Raw genomic sequence first — 20,067 nt, forward strand, 5'->3', positions numbered from 1 at the left:
TTTTTGAAGCTGAGAGAGAGAGTCTCAGAGCTGAAAAGGCAGAGAGGGAAAAAGTTTTTGAAGCTGAGAGAGAGGGTCTCAGAGCTGAGATGGAGAGTCTCAGAGCTGAGAGAAATGACCTCCTATATCAGCGTGACACCCTCCGGTCCGAACTTGATGCTTTCTGGTCCAGGCAAGACGCACCCCAGTCTGTGAGAGACGCCCTTCAGTCTGAGCGAGATGCCCTTCAGTCTGAGCGTGACACTCTCCAGTCCGAGCGTGACACTCTCCAGTCCAAGTGTGACACCCTCCAGTCTGGACACGACACTCTGCAGTCCAAGTGCAACACTCTCCAGTCCGAGCGCAACGCCCTCCAGTCTGAGGACGACGCCCTCCAGTCCGAGTGTAACAACCTCCAGTCAGAGCAAGGCTCCTTCCCGAGCCCAGACGAGGCAGCCTGTAGCGGAGCAGCGCAACCCCAGGCGGACAAAACCGGTCTCGGCTCCCCCGGTGGGTCTGTTCCATATCTGGAAGGGGTTGGTGCGCTTCCGGGCTGAGCAGGCACCCGCTACTATGGCCACGGGGCAGGAGGTCGTGTTGCCCCCCATCCAGCCCGCTGGAGGCCCGGCCGTCCAGCATGAGGGGTGGCCTTAGATGTGGCTGAACGGGAGAGGTGGCCAATGCTTTATCTTTATACTGATTCATGGATGGTGGCAAATGCCTTATGGGAGTGGTTGCAGCAGTGGGAACAAAACAACTGGCAACGACGAAGAGGTAAACCTATTTGGGCTGCTGAACTGTGGAAAAACATTGCTGCCCAAATAAGAAACATTGTTGTAAAGGTGCGCCATGTAGATGCTCACGTGCCTAAAAGTAAGGCTACTGAAGAACATCAAAATAACCATCAGGTTGATCGAGCTGCCAAAACTGAGGTGGCTCAAATAGACTTGGACTGGCAGAACAAGACTGAATTATTCCTAGCTCGATGGGCCCATGAGACCTCAGGCCATCAAGCAACAGATGCAACATACAAGTGGTCCAGAGACCGAGGGGTGGACTTAATTATGCATGCTATTGCTCAGGTCATTCATGACTGTGAAATATGCGTCATAATTAAACAAGCCAAGAGGAGGAAACCTTTTTGGGGGGAAGGGCGATGGCAAAAATATAAATATGGGGAGGCATGGTAGGTTGATTATATCACCTTGCCATGATCTCGCAATGGTAAGCGTTATGTGCTCACCATGGTGGAGGCAACCACTGGGTGGCTTGAAACATACACAGTACCCCATGCTATCACCCGAAATACCATATTAGGGCTGGAGAAGCAAGTTCTATGGAGGCATGGTACTCCAGACACTGCCCCAGCAGTTCCACTCCTATCCCTGTCACCTGGGCATGAAGCAGAAGCCCATGGTGAGGATGGTGTGGATGTGCCAAGTGAGCCACCCCGCAGTGAGGGGGGTCATCCCGCAGCCACGAGGCCTGGGTTCACTGTTCCCCTATGAGGGTTTGGAGCTGAACTCTCCAGGCCAGGATGTGAGGCTGCTGGCACAATCGTGTGCCCCGGTGGCGCGGTGATAGAAGTGCCGCTTGCAACACCGGAGGCCTGGGTTCGAATCCCCGCTGTGGCACAAGTGGTAGAAGTGCCGCTCTGCTACACAGAAGTCTCGAATCCCGGGAGTTGGACTCAGTGATCTCTAAGGTCCCTTCCAACTCGCACAATACTGTGATATTGTGATCACCTGCTGGGGAGTTTCTTGATGAGCCTCTCCTTGATGCTTCTGTTCCACTGAAGGGAACAGATGACTTGGAGGATGGCCATACCACCAGCAGTGATGCTGGTCTGCTTCTCCCCTCTGCTTATGCTCTGGGCTCCTGCCTGACATCCAGATTGATGGAGACAGAGGAGGACAGTCCCGAGAAGTCCTCCGTGCAGCAGCCCTGTAGCTTAGGGAAAGGATGAGTGTACCTTGATGTGGGGGAGGCCCCACTAGTGCTGCTTTTCCCCTTTTTCTCCCTCCACCGTTATCATGTTCCTCTTTCCGGCAGTTTTGCCATTTTCTCGAGTTAGTAAATAATAGTGTGTTAAGTTACGGAGTTTTATTTTCAGCTTATGGATTTGCATGAAATAGATATAAGTTGTTAAGAAAATAAGGTTGCTGATTACTCACAACTATATATGTGTGTGTGTGTGTATAATAAGCATAATGTAATGATGTAGAATAAGGGGTGGAATGTCATGGTTTTGCAATTTTGTAATTTTGCTATCAGTATTCCACATCATAACATCATGTTAAGCATAGATAATTTTGACGAATCTGCTGCTCACAGAAAGAAGACTACATGTCCCAGGGAGCACCACGGTCAGTCATATGACCAGGACTATATAATCTCACTTCAGTGCTGGACTCGTTCTCTCGGATCCTGCCAGCCATGGGGGAGTGTGTGGAAGCGTTCCAGCCGTTTCGCCTAGAGTTACAGTAGGCCTCTCGGTTTCGGGACTCACTCTCTCTTATTTTACTTGATTTGTTAGCCTTAATTCCAATTATATTGCATTATATTGTGTTATTCTGTATTCCGATATAGTATTTAGTAAAATAGTGTGCCTCCTTAGATCGCTGCCGCTGTATTTATTTTCTCTTTCCTTGTTTTCTTTTCCTTTTGGGATAGCGGCCCTGCAGGCCGTCTATACCCCTGTCATGGGTGCCGGTAGATTTTAGGGTAACCTGTGACAGCACGAGGTCTGGATAAGCAGATGAAAAGAAGGCTGGGAAGCCAGGAATCTGCTACAGCCAGCAGTGCTGCTGAACTCAGTGTGCTGCGTGACCACCTACCTCACCACATCCCAGTCACCATCTCCCAGCTGGGACCAGCAGCCATACCCTAAACCTGCTGCACAGATAAACGGGAGCACAGGCTCAAGGCACCTCAGGTGACTGGGGCCACAGGGAGGCCAACAACAGAAAGCAGCAGCCAGTCTTATTTCAGTAAGCCCCGGTTTTCAAAGCTGACATGCAAATCTCTGCTTACCCTACATAATATGAACATTCTCCTACAAACCTCGGCTCCTGATTAACTCGATGATGCACTTGCCAGCGCTATCTGAATGAGCCTGTGAGCCCAATTAGCAGCAGATGCGGTGCTAACACTCCTCACCTGCTGTGCTTACCAGTCCTCAGATCAGGAAGGGAAGGGAATATATCAAAGACTTGTGGAGGGAAGGAAGCTTAGAAAAGGGCTCAGAAAGGATGAGGGAAATAGATGTCTGCAACTGTTCCTCGGGCAAGGAAGCAGAGCCCTATACAAAAGGGAAAACATACAAGCCTAGGGAAAACACTGCTACAGATCATGAAAAACATTTACAGGGCTGATCCGGCACCCTGGCAACACACCCCAGGAGCTGGGGACTCAAGGGCCTCCTAGCCTCGCCTGCATCCCCCAGAGCTCCTCTCTGCATGCACTGGCACAGCAGCAAAGTCACCTCACTCATCCATCTTTTCTACAAGTTCTCCTTGACTTGTACTGCTTCTCTTTTTAATGCTTTGACTAAGAAGAAAGGAGACTCTCGGGCCTCCAGCTGCAGCACCAGCACAGCCCTGACAGGTGCCACTTCACCCAGCTTTCCTGAGCTCCCAAATTCTGCAGCAGCCTCTCAGTTTTACCTGAACATCTACACGCATGAACTGAGCACCCACCCATCAAACCCGTCTGCCAGCTTTTTCACTGCAACCGCTGGCATGGCTTTTACCGATAAGGAAAAATGAGAACAGCATGGCAATGCTGATTTTCAGTCAGAGGAGCAGGGAACCTGCCTCTGGATGAAGGTCCTAAAACAGGGTAAAGGAATGGATGTGAATCCCCGGAGCTTTGGATGGGAGAGAAAACAGAAAAGGAGACTTAATACAATGTTTAATGCTGCATTTAATACTATAATTTTCTGTCTTGCTATGCATGCTGGCTGTTTACATCTCATTCCAAAACGCCTGTCTCTCTACGTGTTGGGCAAGGAGAATCTAGACACGCCATACAAAATGGTGGCCAATTTCACAGCCATGTTTTTAAACCTCAGCTGTCCCAACACTAAAAGGAAGATCATTATTTTCTTTTTTTAACAGTAGCAGCCGCATATTTGGTGAGCCTTTTCTGTTGTTTCCATGTTCAAAATCATGACTGTGGCTGTTGGTCACAGACATAATGGAAATGCTTCGGAACATCACTTTTATTCAAAGCAGAGTCAAACAAGCCTTCTAAAATCCCAAGGCCATCTCTGCATAATCTTACAGGTATCCGGATGTGAAATGTGGTCTCTAACAACCACTCGCCAGTCCCTGGATGCAGCCCACAAATTACCCGCTGGTTGACAGCGGTCTCAGTGGAACAGCATCACCCAATCTGAGCCAACTGGATTGTACAACACGGAAATGCTTTCTGGATTTTCTGACAGTAGTTTGCATTTAAAGGCTTGTGGCCTCCATAATATGTCACAAAAGGCCGAGGTTTCCAAACAACGCTCCTGACAGTAACACAATTAAATAGATGGTTTTGCTTCCTACAGACACGTTCCCTTATCTGTGAAATGGAAACGATGATGTGCTTTCAAAGAGTGGAAATTAATGTCTCTTTCACTGAGCTTTACATCTGTATTTGCCTTTCGAGCGTTTGCTCCCAAAATGACTGGTACAGGCTGATACCGAGAACTGCAAGAGAACTGCAGGCATGGTGCTGCACTCACAACTGTGTCTGAATTCCACCCTTGCAGGTCAGGTGCACAGATGCAAAAGACCTGCATACAAAGAGCGGAACAGCTTTTTTTTTTAAAGCTAGTGTGATTTCGGATGGGTTTTTTAAATGAATCTTCCAATCTAGCATCTCAAAGCAGAGGGACGACTGAAATCATGCAAGGATTCTAATCTCAACTGAAAAAATAAATAAATAAATAAATCTGTCCTTTATACTGAAAACAAAGGAGAAGAGCCAAAGTACCAGCCTGCTTTTCAGCTCTCTTTAACACGTATCATACAGCAGAGCACTGCAGATCCATCCCAGGTCTTCTAGGGGACCTCAGGTCAGCTCCTGGATATCACAGGAACCTCAAGACCCAGCAATACCCACAATGGCTTCTTCTCCTTCCCAATGCATGCTGTATTTTGGTTTCTAGCCTTCATGTTCTCGCAGAATATGTACATTTAGCAGCCCATGGCATGGTGTGAGGGATACAGAGCAGACATTTACGGGCATCTCCGGACTGCATCTGTCAGACAGCTGCCTGCCCTTGCAGAGAACTGGATCTACACGGTGCCTTCTGATCTTACGTTTCTTGACATACCTGTCATGTACCTGAGAAGTCAGTCATTTTTTTAAATCCTATCCACCAAGTACCATTTCATTTTTATGGCATGACAAGCTGCATAAGCATCTGTGAAGTGAATTCTCTCCAGCTGAGAGCAGTTATCATCATTGTACCATCCATCCACCCTAGACCATTAGTCTTAGCTGGAAGAGAAGGAGTTGCAGTTTCAGAAGACATAAGTAGGCTAGTAGTCCTCAGTAAGTGTCCCAGCCAACTCACTCTTTTTGGTCATTTTGTTTGACCCACCATCATGATTCCATTTATTCAATACCATTTGCGTTACTACAAGAAAAGCGTGGGTCTCAAGCAAGACTATTGGAAAACAGCAAAGTTCACAGATCTGGTATTGAAACTGCGTGAAACAAACATATATATTCTATAAAATGCTGAATGTTCAGATTAAGTTCCATAAAAATCTCACTCGGGAGAAGTAATCACAGTGGTCCAAAGCTTATAGTGTGATGAAGAATTCTCTGTTAAAAAGGAATCCGGGTCATGAAAGTCTGAGGAGGAAAATCTTATTTCCTAGGGTCTACCCTCTGCTGCTTTTAATTCAAAAGCACACAAGTGCTTTTGGTATGCTCCTAAAAAGGTCTTTTCAATACTGATCCTCCCCTTCCCTCCCATACCTCTTCAGAGTGTAAAGGTGCTGCCCTTCTGACTGTCCAGCATGCCCCATGGATTAGTCTATTAGGTAGGTAGTGTCCTACCTGACCAAACACACACATTCTGACCTCCCAAGTACAGCTGTGGCTTTGACAGATGAAAATCACAGCTCAAATCCCTCTTTTCATGAGTAAATACTGAGTGACTTTCCTTTTTCTTCTTTGTATTGCAGGGATTGTATTGCAGAGACGTTCCACATAACTAAAACCACTTCTGCTGGCCAACAGGAGGCAGTTCTCACTGGGTAACATCTCAAACGCTCACGGTTTCACTTCATTGGATCTAGAAGGTCCAAACATGGATGACCGAAGCAGCCAAAGGAAAGGTCACAGCATCACTATGACACCAAATCAGAACAAAACAGCAGTGAGTTTCACTTAACAGCAAATTAAAGCCTGTTTGTGGTGAATCACACTTGACTGTTCTTACCTCTAGGGACTGCCAGGAGGATTGGGTTGTCAGGCGCTCCGAAAGCATGAAGTGTGATATTATTTGACAAAACCAAAAGGTGTAAATAATATATGCATATTCCTCTACCTTCAGAGAAAGAGTGAGTGTGTTATGAAGTATAAATAAATAATAAAGACACGAAGTCAAGAGCACCCAAAATATATGGAAGAATATATCTGAGCTGCGACTTTGCATCAGCCATTTGGGATTTTAAACACAATTTGGGGTTTTCTGTTCTGGGAAAATAAAAGAGAATGAGCTCTAAAGAGAAATGAAACAACTGAAAGATTCATTTGCGCTTGGCTTGTTTTATTATTATTTTTAAATCAGAAGGGAAAAAAAAAAAAAAAAAGACCCCATTACTTCACAGAAATGAAAGATTCACTTCAGATATTCACTGACAATTGTAAGACTGCACTTTATAGCTTTCTTTCATCATCAGCCGTACAATAAGCACCCAGGGCTGGACTTCCACTGCAGACATCTCAAACCATCCAAGTATATGTGAATGGCCTGCACAGGGTATCACTGTGACAGTCCCGAAACGTCCTTCAGCATTGCCCAAAGACTGAGAAAGATGCTTGTTCTGAGATATGTTAAAGAAAAAAAAAGCAAAAAAAAAAAAGCAGTGTGATATTACTTCAAATTAAAATGAAGCAATTTTATTTTATGCTTCGTACGCTCTCCAATCCCACTAAGTGTAATTATAGATAGCTGTCTACTTACAAATCTCTCTGTACAAAGGAAAAAGGATAACAATTTTTAGCCGTCCAAATTACAAGAGACTGTAATATACAAAAGCAATAAACACAGGTTCTGCCAGCAATCAGATAACACTTATTGTAAACAATAGCTTCTGTGGTTTTATTTGAAACAGGTTCAGCTGCTACAACTTGAAATTTGGTTATTCTTGTTTTCGTGCTGGATTTCCAGCAGGTGGTGAGCACATGATAGAAGTGTTCGACCACAAGAGGTTTCGAAAAGGAGCCTGTATTTCATTGCATATGAAGTATAACAAAGATTTATTTTGTAAAATCACTTTTCCATCTCCCAGTGGTCTCAATGAGTTTGTAGTGGCTACTTTGAAAACTTTCTCATTTTGCCTTCTCAGCTCTCCCAGCTTCAAGCACAGCTTGATGCCACGAGCTGACCAGCATTCAGAAGCGGCTCCAAACCTCACCCGGTCTGTGTGCACGTTTTATTGCTGTTGTTTGTTTTGTTTCCCTTATGTAAATAAAACATGGTCCAACTCACTGAAGTAAGTCTTAACTCTATGTATGTTAACTCCAAAAAAGATGGACCGCATTTATTGCAGCAGTATGATTTATCATAGCTCTGGGAACCAAGGAAGAGCTCCTCAGAAGCCTTAACATCTTGCTTTGATGTTTGATATTTGCTTTGCACATCATGCTATGAAAATGCCCCACAACACAGCTGGCATGGCTACTACACCACAGAATAATAGCGATTCCAGCATGTCTCTGGTTAACAAGATGGGAAGGTAACTGCACTGAGGATGCAGACTTAGAACCTTCAAGGCTGGCTGGGACAGGGCAGCCTGTCTACGGATCCTGCCTCTCTAGAGAGAGAAAGGATCCGCTTTTCTCCAGCCACAAGGGTTCTCCCACCCCTCCTCATCCCCTGCGTGGCCTTTATTACCCATCTAAGGGAAACCAGATCCAGCAGATCCATCTGTCCTTTCCACAAAGACCAGGAATGTTTCAACATTAACATCAGTGGTCAAGGATTCCACAGTGATGAAGCCACAAAAACTGTGCTGCATTTTAATGTTATCTCTCTCCCTCCAGGTATACATCACTTTGAGTTGTGAGATACTTAGGGTTTGTACTTTGTTTATTCTCCTAAAGCAGATTAGCAAGAAAATGGAAGGTTAACAGAACATTAAGGCTGAGAATTTAAATGAACTAGCTAGGAAAAACAAGGCTGTAATTCTCATAACTGCTGTACGTCAACCATCTTGCACATATGCAGAATTCGGTATCGTTGTAAAGGCTGAGAAATTTATGTTGCAGAATACCTGTAATATGACAGAGTTGCATTTATTGCAGGAACTTTTAATTTCCCAACGTCTACATTAAATTCCCAATGTAGTTTTGCGCTAGATGTTTTGTGTTGGTGGTGGGGTTTTTTAAACACTCATTTCCCATGCTCTAAAGATAAATGAATGAAGTGCTGTTTGAATACTGAAATAAACGCAGGTGACTTTCACCAGTTTTTACATACAATCTGCAGACTAAATATATCAATCCATCTCACACCTATACCTTTAAAATCAATTACTGCAATAACCATATTTAGTGTACAGAACCCAACAGCACACTTAATTGGGGCCCAGCACATTAGAGGTTTAGAGAAATCTTACGTACGTGTGACTAGAATTCCAACAACAGACAGAGTTGCTACAGAAAGCTCACTTATAGCAAAAGAGAGTGAATGTTTCGAGTGGGAGAAGCGGCCTAGTGAGCCTCGATAACCCCCACCAAGACTTTGTTGGTGCTGTGTTAGCCTTCCTCCGCACCCTTCCCCAAACCCATCATCACAGTGACTAATACAGCTCCACCTGACAAGTATTTTTTCCACCACTGAGTGGAAAAACTCATTGCCAAGCACACAGCAGCAGCTGTCCCAGTCAGCTACCTACGCCTGCTTGAGGAGCCATGCTCTCGCTGACCATAGCTCCAATGTGCAAGAACACAGCACATCTTTCTGTCTGATGCATCTAGAGAGGAATTTCTATTCTGATTAAACCTCTTAGACCCTCCTGCAAATGGCCAGCAACATTCAGTTTGAAAAACTATATATATATATATATATATATATTTATACTTTTTGCAGCAACAACAACAAAAGCAGCCTTTCCTCAGCAAGACATCAAAAGCAGATGCACTTAGTGTACAGCGTGTTTAGCCTGATTTCTTTGAGCAAAGGGAAAAAAGCCCAGCCTGCTATTGGATTCCATGTGCTGAGTGTGGGGCTGCATAGGCAGCCCAAGGCAGCAGTTCTACACCTCTGTTTCTCACGTTTGCATGTGTTTCAGGGAAGGAAAGATGCATTGGAAAGGGGACTGAGGACAAACAAGACCTCAACTGATGTAACCCAGCAGCCATCTTTAACGTTTTGTCTTTCCAAAACCACGATAGAGGAACAAACCCACTTAAAACTATTCCCTCGCCTGTAAGCTGCAAGCTCATCCAAACAGCAAGAAATAGATGACTGTCTCACCTCTACACTGGGAGAACATACTTCAGCAATGACACGGGCATTTTTATTTTTGCAGCCACAAGACACAGAGCAGATCCCAAATGCCACTGAGGTTGCCGCATTTGCTCACAGCTCAGCCCATCCATGTTCAAAAGAGGCCGACTTTGCAAACCAGCGGCTGTAGCTCCCTGCAGCAGACATGCCGCGCACTTTCCCAGCTGAAAGTTTAGAAATCTCCTAATAACTGCAGCCAAAGTGGGTGCTGACAAACGGCAACCTGGGTCACCTTCTCCTTGCCAAACTGCACTGACACCTGGCCAGGCTCCAGGAAAGCACACAATTCCCAGCAGATGGCTACATCTACATTTAACCGTATGAGCTGTAAAAGAATTCCACTTCTGATTGCTGATGTATATTACGTGGTATGGCCTGCTGTGTTCATTCTGTGACTGTTTGTTGGGATTTTTGGGGTTTTGTGGTTTTGTTTTGGGGGGGGGGGGGGGGGGGCAAAGGTATTGGCTATATTTTTTCCTCCCTATATTTAATCTGTTTCAAGGTATCCAGCACAGCACACGCTTAGCTTTCCCCCCGCAGCATTTATTTATCTTTCAGTTACCTCAGACCGAAATTATTCAACCTGGTTTATATATTACAGCCCAGTACACTGCAGACAGAATTACTGCAACAGTACTACGTAAATCAAACCCACATGTTAAATAAAACAGTAACACACTGCAACGTGTATCTGTCCCTAATCATTCAGCTACCGCCGTCAACCCCACATTTACCATGCGAATAGGAAGACTCCCTCCAAGAGACAGAATCTTAATTCTTCCTCCCCAAATTCAAACATATGCATTAAGGAAACACTTCAAACATCAATACCTTTTTCTTCTAAGGCACGCTTCTTGTCTGTAATTAGTTTCCATTGGTCAAGTGGTTTTGCTTCCATGTATCAGGCTACGGTAATGTTTTAAGTGATGCTCTGTGATTCATCCCACACCGTCACATATGATTTTTCCCCTTCACCCAGAATAAGAAGGAATGGAGAGAAAGAAGAAGGTAGGAAAGAAAAAATTGCCTGCAATCGTATTGTTACACTGTGCACAGTTTATGGCTGGCACACATCCAGTTTGCAGTTGCGATAAGAAATGTGTAATCCTATTATACGGAGAGGAGTCAGAATGTACAAATAGGTCCTGGAAATAGGAACTTCTCCTGTAAGATTATTCTTTTTGCCATAATAGTTCTGCAAGTAGGTCTAGACAGTAGCTCTTCACTATTCTCCTCGCTGCAAATGGAAAGCCAGCCGTCAGAACAATGAACCACACGTGAGCTGGGATTTTTGCACTAGACAAGAGGCAGTGCTGTACAGTTACTTACAAGAGGAACGTTAATTAGAATGATGACGACAAGTCTTGGTATGCGAAGAGTGCATTGCATTGTGTGAAAAGATCCCAGCCTGCCCTAACGCTACCGCGCTCGGCGTGGTTGTCAAATCCCGCACACCAAGCAGTTTATAGGGAACACAAACTGCCATGCTTCTTATGGCATTCTGTAGTGCCGTCTCTTTAGTAAGACAATACAGAAACCACCTCCCAAGTACAGACCTATCAGACTGCTGAAAAGCACGTTACGGCACTGGAAGGATAAAACCAAACATCATCTGCAATGTAAGTCAACACTCCTGTGGAGTTTAATTCCTGTGTAATTCCGATGTGGTTACCTGTTTTTTCTCATTTCCTTCACATGACGACACGGCATGATAACGGGTTTGGTGAAACTTCCCACGTGTGTAATGCTTTTGACATCAGTCTGGTTAAAATAAAGGACAGTGATGTCTTCGAAGGCAATCAGCGTTCGCAAAGGGACCACGAGATCCATGCCAGAAGTGGCTGCCTTCCTACGTGAACAAAGTCACCACTACTCCTGTCTCACCAAGTTCCTTGCAGTAAAGGGCTCTTGGAGTGCAAGTATTAAGAAAGGGCTTTTTCCTAGCACTAAGAATAAACAACTAAAAAACACACACAAACATGAAGGCAGGAGTAAAGGACGTGATCATACGGTTGCAATGTACATACAAGCACCATAAACTAGTTCAAGCAGCAGCGAGCATGCGAGTTTATTACAAACCCCATCAGAGTGTGGCTGGATTATTACTGGCACTTGAATTGGCTGATTTGGTGTATTTGCATATACCAAGCTAGATTGAGTATATTTGCATGAAACTGCAGTTACTCCTGTGAGCACAATGTAGGCATTCTCAATAACTACCAACAAAAGCATTTAGCATCCTGTCTTCCAACTTGCTGCAGCAGCAGAGAGTTTACAGGTAGGAAATTTAATTCTCTTCAGGGTACAAAAGGGAATCGGAGATGAGAAAAGGAAAGAAAAAAAAAGGCAAAATAAATAGTTCTATTACAATCAAGACAGCTTTACATTTATAGTTATACAAAGGCAGTGACTAAATGGTGTCCTGGGTCAGAGGAATACACGCACATTTCCATTAAGCTCAGCAGGAAGATGAGTGCAGACACCAGAATTTAAACCTGCTACTCGTAAATAACTAAGGTGTGTTGTTTTCTTAACCTTAAATAGCACTCGCCCATTAAGAGTGCTGAGTTCTGGCTTTTCCCAGCTGCTATGCAGCCCGAGTATCAGGCAGCACAGAGGCTGAGGGCAGCCTGCTCCAAGCAGGGGTCGGTTGAGACGTTCTCCAGAGGTGCTTTCCAACCTCAGCGATTCTGTGAGCCTGGGATAATTAAATAATATTTATTTCTCACAAAGAGGTTGAATGTCACAAATTCTAAGTGCAAAATAACAGTGAGGCAATCAGATTAAAGAGATTCTGTTGAGTTAGAGTGGGCAGTAACACATGTACCGCAATCCAATTAGTGAAGAAGCTTTTCCATGTTGTTAAAGTGCCTTGTGCACTGAACTACCTTCACCTGACCTGACAAGCAACGAATCATCTGCTGTAGCTGGACTCTTGCAGATTAATTAATTAAAAAAAAAACAACAGAAGAAAGAGATGGAAGGGAACTGCACCAAAAAAATTGCTTGATTTTCCTACTGATATGAACACAGCATCTTGATGTGAACCTGGTAACTTGCAAAATCCTCCAGCAAGAGGAGAAACACGAGGAATTCGAAGTAAGGCCAATTGGAAGTCTTGCTAAAAATGATACAGATTCTCTACTTCATTTATGTGTTTTAGGAGTTTGCTGGTTGTTTCTTTCCCCCCTCACAGCATTGTTGGTTTGTTTTTTTTTTTTTTTTCCCAAGAAACGTGCAGCCATTTTTTAATCCATTTGTCACTTTAGGGATGGTTTTGGAAGATGGAGAAGACTGGCAGATGCGAGAAGGACCAGTTGCCAACAACACAGTGCTGCTGCCTTCTGCTACTCAGCACTGGGTGCCCACTGTGTGAATGACCTGAGAATTTAGCTTGGAAAGAATGCAGTGGCACGACGACCTGGAAGAGTCTTTGACACCGTACTCAAATGCCAAGCTGCAAAGTCAAGCTGTCCTTTACATATTTATGCATCGAGCAAACATCTCCAGTGCACAACCTTGGCACTGGCATGCGGCTAACACTGAGTGCATGGTTTTCAGATAAGCGGGATCCTCTAGCTTTCTTTTACTTTCTCATTTCCATGAATGATCTACTGGACACCACCACTGTAGCTTTGAGAGATGTCATCCTGGTGAAGAAGGGAAAATACTGTCACCTGCAAGGAACCTACAGGAGTAATTTTGGATGGGTACCACCCTACTTTGCTAACATTTTCTTTAAAACACTTCAGTCCTTGGTTGGGATACGCAAATACAATTAACAGCCATCCCTTCTGGTGGTTTCTGTGATGAAATTACATTGCTGTTCTTTGATATCTGGCTAAAGTGCGAGTAACTGGTCTCATTACCAACTCATTGATATAGAGAATGTAGTCTTACTTTGCAAAGTCAGCTGAGATAAATCATGCTGCTCTGTGGCCTATGTTTTACATAACGAAATGCATATGCATTAAAGCAAACTGGTAGCTGGGGCTATAGCACGGTACACTCATGAGATGAGATCTCTCCTCATTAATGTCATCTCCTGACAAAGAGGTTGGTAAACTGTTTAGAAATTCTGCTTATAGTTTTCTTGCCAGCTTAGAAGGGATTCTTGGTACCTGCAATGCTGCTTAAGCTGTGTGGGAACAAATACTCCCCTTGTACAATGTCAAATGAAGACCACAGATCAATTCCCGACCTTGCCCCAAGAGGCACTGGGTAAGCTGAGCCCAGCCAGCTCCTGCATCCCAGAGAGATGCACCCCAGGAACGGACTCCCCTTGGTAGTAGGAGCAGCTACAAGGGAGGTTTCAGGATATCTTGCATCCCTGGTGTTCATCATACATCAAGAAATGGCACAAAATGAGACACGTCTAAATGGAAAACACTGCAATGTCCCTACAACTACAGTAGTTTGCACACCCTCCCCACAATGGTTAATTCCCATTCCTGGTATCGCTCACCTTTTCCCACAGCAAACGTGGCTGTTAACAGCACAATACACCTTTTTCATTTCTGTTTCAGAAGAAACAGTTTACTTAAATTTTAGTCTATAAAGAAGACTAGAAATATATATATATATATATATATGCTTGCATAACCACAGGTCATTCAACAAGCTGCATTACACCAGGAAAGCCTGAAGAAAGGCAAAAAGCAATTACATACCCTGACACTGTGTGTGACTTTTTTCTCTTCTGCGATTTGCTTCGTGTCTTATCTCATGTTCTGTAAGCACTTTTTACTGTGTTTTAACTGCATAGAATAGGAAAAAAAAAAAGGAAGGGAATAAAAAAAAGGAAGCATAAAACAAATAAAAGTGCAGTAATAAATGCGGGGATAGGTAGGTAGTTACTGGTGGAGAGAAAGGAGAATTTGTACTCATCTGTGAAGAAGGAACATAGATGAGCTAGGAAAAGTTAAAGACGATCAAAAGAAAAGAAACTGCAGTTAACAGAAGATTTCTTGCTGACCACTTGTGACCTGAGCAATTGTACTACTAACAACTAATGTTATTCACTGTATAAATACTGGGAGGAAAAGATGATAAAACAAAGGCAGAGAAGCACAGAAAAAAAAATAATAATCTTCAGGAGGTACGTTTTTCATGTTCTCATTCCGCTCAGAAACAGCAAAAACATGCAGTCTATTCAAGATCCTGCTCACGTTCAAATTGCCAATTTTAAGAATTCAGTCAAAGAATTAAGTGTGAAGAAATTCGGGGGGGGAGGAGAGGGAAACAAGTCCAGCAATTCTCCCTCCCCGTCAGTCTACAAAGCAAACACACCCCCAAATAATAGATCAGTTGTGTTGGTCCCAGTGCGGTTTTCTCAAGGCTTATTGTTTGGGTTAATTTAATGGGAAGATGGTCCAGACGATTATTATCTCGGCAAAAGGAAATCTGTGTAGACAACTATAACAGACCACTAAAATCACCGCATCTTATCTCTTAACTGAAGGCACATCTAAAGGAAGAAGATAAAAGTGCTCCACTTTGCTAACCATCAACAAATTTGGCATCTTCCAACCATGGCCGCAGGCCATCCAGTCTGCCAACTTTTGGTAATCAATTCTGTGAACGTGTCCATTTAAGCAGGAAAATATACCACCACAGTATGCTACAAGGACAGTTTAGTCATCGCCTGGGTAATGGAGATGGCATTATTTTACCACCAAACACCAGGCTGGAGCTCAGGCAGTCCGGGCTCCATTCCTGATGCCACCATAAATTGTCTTGGGAAAACGTAATGCTTGCCTCCATCTGAAAGGACAATGTCATCCCCAGTTGGTAAGGATTATAGAAATAGCTAAGTAGAATGAAATGAGAGGGTTTTAAGGAGTTTATGAAACAGCTCAGGCTTGAAGTTCAGCTGACTACAGAGCTCTGCTCTCAAGACAGAAGCAGCAAGACTTCTATGGAAACCTTCCTGAAAGCCACTTTTGGATTAGGAATATTCCTCAAGACTCTTAAGGAACATAAACCAGTGCTGCTGAACTGCACGCTTGTATGGTATAAAGTCTGAACTGAATTTCATTGGCTGAGAACAATTATTTCCACGAGCAGACACTTCTGATTTGGGATTTTTAAAAAAAAAAATTCTATTTCTGCATATAATTTTTATTCTAATTCCACGCAGCCACAACTGAATGCTTTTTAGTACTGCGCAAGAACATAAACAGAATAAACAAATCCAGTCTCTGCCCAGCAGATGAATGTTTTTTAATAGAAAAATAAAAACATCAGAAAAAAGGGTTAAGTGATTTGAGCAAGGTCAGAAAAGCAAGCTACTGGCAAAGCTACAAGTGAAGTCAAGCACATGGTTTCACCCGTGGATTTCAGAGTTCGAGGCTAATGACTTAGCCAAAGGACCTCCTTGTGTCTCCTAGGTATCTTCACATCTACATACACACTGCAGCCTCACAAACAAATAGACCTGCTGAACTGGAATCGCAATGCTCAGGTTCAGTATCCGAGAGGAAAGCTGTTCCAGTAACTAGAAAACCAGTCGCTGAAGGTGAAACGAGGTTCAGATCTATTCCTTTTCCAACAGCCTTTGAGGCACGTCCCAGATTATGGGAAGTTAGGTATCCAGTCAGGTTTCATCAGTCTGCCTCAGCTGCATTTCTGAAAGAGATAAGACTCCACTGCCCATGGGTTAAATTTTACAGGAGGTCCATGTGCAAGTCTAATATCATTGCTCCAGAGCACAACTACCCCGATTGTGGCCATATAAGGTAGAAGCAACATATTTGAAAGCTAAAATAGAAGTACAGTCCTTGTAGATTGGAATGGCCATCCTCTCTGCTCGCTTCCAGGTTCGAAGAACATAGAAGTAGAAGAGAGACTATAAAGCAACAGAAGCTGCAATGGGTTGTCTTCACCTCCAGCCATTCCTCCACTACCAAACACCAATTTCAAGTGCTTTCTGCACTTTCTACACACACATACCCCAGAGGCAGTTGCTGCACTGCTCTTAAGTAAGCATAAACAATGGGAGAGCAGATGCGCTCCTTCCTGAGATCACCATTCATACTTGAGAAGTTTCAGAGTTTTCCAGCCCAAACAAACCCTTCAACATGTTGTAATAAAAAGCCATCCTCGTAGCCAAGGATCTGCCCTGAGCCAGCAGTAATTAAAATTAATCATTCACAATTATTTTCATAGGCATGTTCAGAAAGAGACACGGGCAGCTTGCTGAATCCTCAAAGTTGACAGACCTTGAAATAGGCTGTGGTCAGGTACAGCGTGTTCCTGGGTTTCAAGCAGTTAAAAACATGCTTTGCATATCTATCCACTGCCCCGCTCACAGCATCCACAGTGTTGACATTCAAAGGCACCTCGTTTCTGCAGTCCAACACCTGAGATGGCAACAACGTATCACTTATGGGACTGATAAGAAAATAAACCTTTCAGTTAAAGATCACTATGTCCATAATGACAGAAAACGACTGCTACCCAGCTGGGATTTATCACAGAATCACAGAATGGCCTGGGTTGAAAAGGACCACAAAGATTATCCAGTTTCAACCCCTGCTGTGTGCAGGGTCTCCAACCAGCAGACCAGGCTGCCCAGAGCCACATCCAGCCTGGCCTTGAATGCCTGCAGGGATGGGGCATCCACAGCCTCCTTGGGCAACCTGTTCCAGTGTGTCACCACCCTCTAGGTGAAAAACTTCCTCCTAGTATCAACCTAAACCTCCCCTGTCTGAGTTTAAGACCACTCCACCTTGTCCTATCACTACCCATCCTCGTAAACAGTTGTTAGGGCCACATCAGTATTACTATTTCTTATTCGTCTTCTAAACTCGAGATTCACCCCATTTTTCCACATATTTATATTAAGTTTTTAATCACCATCTTCTTCCCTTTCAGCTTCACTGGTCACTGCTTCTGCTCTTTTAAGGGAAGTGATTTCTAAAGCACAGAGCATCCTGAAGGCTGACACTTCCCAAGCTTCAAAACTATTGAGGAAATTACATTTATAGCGCTGGAAGAATGAATAAAATTTGATGCAAGGGATTAAGACTGTCACCTTCTGGAAAACTGCTTATTTATACAAGCAATTTTTAGGGACCGAGCATCTACTATTCGTGATAGCAGCCTTGATCAATTCCATCCCTTTGAAACTTATCGTAAAACGCGCATGTCTTACATATATAAAACCAAAACTTGCAGGCACTATATAAGACCAAGATTGTAACTGTAGCAGAGAGAAAGCAATCTCACACCTAACAGATTGCAGATCCCTGGGTATCAACCTGCACACCACTCCTTCCTTCCCATCAGCCAGAATATTGATTTTTACAATACATCCCAGGGGAAGGAAAAGAAAAAAAGACTGCAGAAGCTCCACCGAAGGAGGAAGACGATAATGGGATCGCTGGCCACCCACCACACATGTTCTGTGATTGGAACTCAGCACTGGAACGAAAAGGAAGAGGTGATGGAGGATCTAACTTTTTACATTAATCAACTCTCAGCGTGATTTTTAGCTGCAAGACTTCAAAGAAACACATATTCCCTCTTTGCTGAAGTCGACAAATGCCTGATAAATATGTTTTCCTTTTTATCTTTATAATCTAGAGTGATTTTCTATGCTGCACGTAGGTAGGACGCTGTGCAAGAAACAGCTGTGCGGAGCACTGCCTGCAGAGGGAACAGTTACAGAGCACTTCAGAGATTCAAGGCAGGGTTCAAGAAACATCTCTTTAAGAACGTAGCCAGAGAAGGGGAATAAACAGTATAAAACAACTGCAGCACTCAAGTTCAGAAGTTCCCGTTGCAGTCGCTAACACTGCGGTCAGTCTGAAGACATCACTCCAGATTTTTGTGTTTTTATCCAAAGCACCAACATTATCCTCAGCTCTGTATTCACCTGCCTCCCGCGGTTCCTGTCTGTTGGCCACCTCAATCACAGTCACAGCCCCTTTCCTATAAGCCCTTCTGGCTTATCACTAAAAATGGCAATACAGTCATTAGGATGCTAAAATTCAGGGCTTCCTTCTCTTCAGCCTCTGCACCATAAGCCCTGAAGGTGCATCAAGGCTTCCAGAGGTATAACTTCACACCTGGGATGAACACTGCCAGCTCCCACAGCAGCTCTCCCTTCATCCCCTCCTTCCACATCCGTGAACATTTGCAGCTCAGAAGAGCAACCAACATGCCAGCTGCCCTCCACAGCCACTTTACCACGAAGCCTACTTCTGCCTTGCACAGTTCCTATGATTTTTGCCCCCTTGGCGAAGTTTTGGAGATAATTAGAAGAACGAACTCAAAGGTGTGAATGGAGACATGGCAGTCTCACAAGGGGAAGGGCAGAGTTCCATTTTGCTACTTCAAACGATGTGCAACTTTGCATTTTTGCTCCCGTTTTAAGCACAAAAGCAGCATTCTTGCCAGAGCTGATATGGTCTTTATATTCTAAGACCACAGAGGTCTATGCAAGACTGGTAGAGGTCCGGCAAGGCTGGGAGCACAGGAAGAAGTACCCTCTTTTACTGCTCCAATTGACAGGAAAATAGTTGACCTTTCAGACCCAGAAGACTATAGAAATGGAATTTTCACACAGTGAAGACCACTGGTCTAGACATACATACACAAATGTACATGTACATACACACATAAAACCTTCCTACCTTGCTTTAAAATCTGAGTCTTCCTGAAGCTTCCACTGCCAGTAATAAATGCAGCTGTTTTGGTTGGGGAAAGAAAAACACAGCTGAGAAAAATACTGTGGAAAGACATTAGCAGCAGAAGACAGAGTTTCCTATTACCTACTGTAATTATGGAGAAGTGTTATTTTTTATTCTGTCTCTGCCTAACTCCTCCATTTCGTTTCCATCAGCCTTAAAAAATGATTTTAGGATTTAAACAAAATAGGGTCATATGGGGGGACTGAATGCTTCTGGCCAAAGCCTCCCTAAGGGGAAGAAATAAACAAGCAGAAATCAAGCAGCAACAACAAAAGAGAAGCGGAGTTTGCAGTTCTTCAGTTCTCCCTTTCCCCCTTCCCTAATGCTAATTCAGAGCAGTTCTTTGCAGTGACTGTAAACACCCACGCAACTTTCCAGGTGGGGAAAAACACACTAAGTATATAACAGGAATTTCTTTCGTCTTTCTTCTCTAAGCAGCTGGATATAAGAACTGGACAAACACATGGAACCTTTGGCAGAATGGAAAGAGGGTTTGGGGCACTGCAAGGCTTTGATGGCTGTGGTGTCATTCCCTGTGTACCAACCGGCCCACAGGACCTAATAGCATTAGCTTACTCACATACATTAATAGGTGTGAGGGGAAGGAGAGGGAGGGGAAAAAAAGCCACTGGAACACATTCCACCTAC

At 43.9% G+C, this 20,067-nt stretch overlaps 1 protein-coding gene across 3 annotated transcripts in view; it reads right to left on the reverse strand.

Moving 5' to 3' along the window:
• Nucleotides 1-20,067, reverse strand: part of KLHL29 (kelch like family member 29) — a 397,903-nt gene that overhangs the window by 295,987 nt on the left and 81,849 nt on the right. The gene's annotated exons all lie outside the window — the stretch shown is intronic.

This window comes from Excalfactoria chinensis, chromosome 3 (assembly GCF_039878825.1).
Source record: "Excalfactoria chinensis isolate bCotChi1 chromosome 3, bCotChi1.hap2, whole genome shotgun sequence".
Classification (NCBI taxonomy): Eukaryota; Metazoa; Chordata; class Aves; order Galliformes; family Phasianidae; genus Excalfactoria; species Excalfactoria chinensis.